Source organism: Penaeus japonicus, unplaced genomic scaffold (genome assembly GCF_977035675.1).
Source record: "Penaeus japonicus unplaced genomic scaffold, GWHDUDI00000001_assembly GWHDUDI00000037, whole genome shotgun sequence".
Lineage (NCBI taxonomy): Eukaryota > Metazoa > Arthropoda > Malacostraca > Decapoda > Penaeidae > Penaeus > Penaeus japonicus.
The window spans coordinates 2,946,462-2,949,212 of NW_028234439.1; positions in this window are offsets into that span (position 1 = coordinate 2,946,462).

Below are 2,751 nucleotides of genomic sequence, written 5' to 3' on the forward strand. Positions count from 1 at the left end.
GTTAAAAGGCTGAGTTTGAAAGCTGAGTTCAAATGCTGATTTTAAGGCCGGAACTCCAGACCGGATGCTCAGGTCATGATTGCTCAAGACTAAAGCCCCGTCCACACCAGGATACTTTGTTTGGAAACATTGTTTCCAAACTGTATGCAAACTGTTTGGAAACTGTTTGGAAGTTTGAATACAATTTGGAAACAATATTTCACGTGTATCTGTTTCCCATCCTGAATGGGAAACATTGTGTGTGTGTGTGTGTGTGTATGTGTGTGTGTGTGTGTTTCGCGCGCGTGGTGACAATGAATCACTCATTCCCCGCACGAGGCTTGGAGTGACCATGTGGTCAACAGAAAAAACTCTACAATTAATTGAATTACTCCATTCATCCCCAGTATTGTGGGATGTTACAAGTGAAAACTATAAAAATAGAATGAAGAAGATGGATGCTTTGAGGGAAATAGCCACTAAAGTTTCTGTGAGTATTATTGATACAGAAAAGAAGATAAAATCCCTCAAAGTACAGTTCAGGAGGGAACATATGAACTTCACTGAAAAGAAGTGCTGAGAACAGAGCTTCACATATGAACTTCACTGAAAAGAAGTGCTGAGATGATCTGCTTCGATATCCTGAAGGTGTTCTTGAGGCTAGTAAAGGAGTCTCCACTTGCAAGATATCTCAGTGTAACAGCCAATCTGATGTCGGGTGTAATAGCCTTTCTGTATTTTGTATTCTTTCGAGATATTTTCGGAACCACCATCCGTAAAAGTATCTCAAAATCACTCGTGGACATCCGAAGAAAATTGACGGAACCTGCTCCATCTAGTCTCAATTCCTCCAGAAGCAAGTTACCGTGAACGGATCCTTTTTCTAAAAACTTTCTCACTCATGTCTTTCTCTTTTTCTTGTCATTCCTTGACTTTAACAACAGTGCCAAGTAAAATACAGAGGCTGCTGCAGCAACCTCTACACTCATTACAGGCATGACGACAATGAGGTGTGGACAGGAAACATTGTTTGGAAACTGTTTAGAAATAGTTTGCCAACAGTTTGTAAACAAGTTTTAGGAAACAGTTTGCATACAGTTTGGAGACAATGTTTCCAAACAAAGTATCCTGGTGTGGACGGGGCTTAACACATCACGACCGACTCTCAACGAAGAAGAAAGAAGAATGAAGACAGAAATCTTCAGAGAGTGTCAGAGTGATTGCTATGAGAGATATGTATAAGAAGTTATTTTTGTATGATTAGCCTAGTTTCATTATAATGCCTCTTCACAGTAATTAAAACGGCAGGTTAAACGGATAACCTTAACATGTCACGATACCAAGTTATTTTTCTGTTAAAGGATATTATCCTGATTTAAATTACCCAACTAACGCCCATAATTTGGTTGTTTTTTCTCTCTTTTTATATCCCCTTTTGAGTAAGTGAAAGGGATATCAATTAACCCTAGATTCGTGACATAACAGAGCAATACCGTAAATAGCACAGAGGCACTACATAAATTCAGGGAAAGATGTATTCCGCGCACGCAGGTTTGCTTCAACCGCCATTGTGTTTTTGGGGATGGTGGAAGTGAGACTTGTTTGTTGTGAATAAAACATGTTTTTGCTTTTTATCGGATTCTTTTTGGTTCTCGAAGAACTACGACTCCCTTCAGATACGTCAAAAAAGGAAGGGAAAAAGATCAATGCAGATAAAAGAAATGAAAACATTAAAGGAAAAAAGTAATGCAGTAACGAAAGAAATGGGATATTAACACTAAACATCTTACACGTAAGGACTAGTTCAAAGTCCATTTTACCTGATCTAAACACCACATGATTAATGGAAAAAAATAAATGCAACAGGAACTAGAAATGTGCTTCATCGAGTAACGACAAAAACAGCTGATTCCCTCATCTAGGCCTACCGGACATCTTATATTATTTTACGATCACTGAGCAGCCTTTCTCTTCCCATTTTGTGATTAAAATGAATGGAACATCTGGTTGGACACTGATACAGAATGTAAACATAAGTAGAAGATACATCACTTTAATTGTGTACAATGTTATGGCATTTATCGACTATATTTTTATCATCTTTTATTATGTAACGGTATTTATAATTGTATTTATATGATGTTATATTTTGGTTTTATATGTTATTCCATTCTAGGGTCAGGGTCAGAACACACCGAATCTTTCATGTCAAATTGCAAATTCAGTATCGACTCGTAGAAGCAGAATATTCGAGGAGATTGCACATTCTGCAGAGATCCCCCGCTGTGACTGTTACCTTAGAGACGCGTCCGGGAGGTCATCAGATATTCCAGAATCACTGTCACATATTTTCCGTGTATGCATTATGCAAACGAAGGGTGCTTGGCCGCGGAAAGGTCATTGTGCAAGCAAGGGACGCCGTTAAAAAGGTCACTTGCAACCATTGCTTTGGCGATGCCTCACACGGCTGGCAATATGGGTGAGAATTTTTATCTAGTTTCGGCACTTGCTTTTTTGTTTTAGATCGTTTATCTTTGTTAACTCATTTATGTATTTATTAATTTGTTTATTCATTATTTTACTATGACGAGCTATTCTGTAAAATTCTTGTCTAATCAATTTACACATAGTAATATGTGATTGTACATCGTATTCTGATTTTCAGACTTAACGATTCTGTAAAACTTATATAAATAAATAAATATATATATATATATATATACATATATATATATATATATATATATATATATATATATATATATATATATA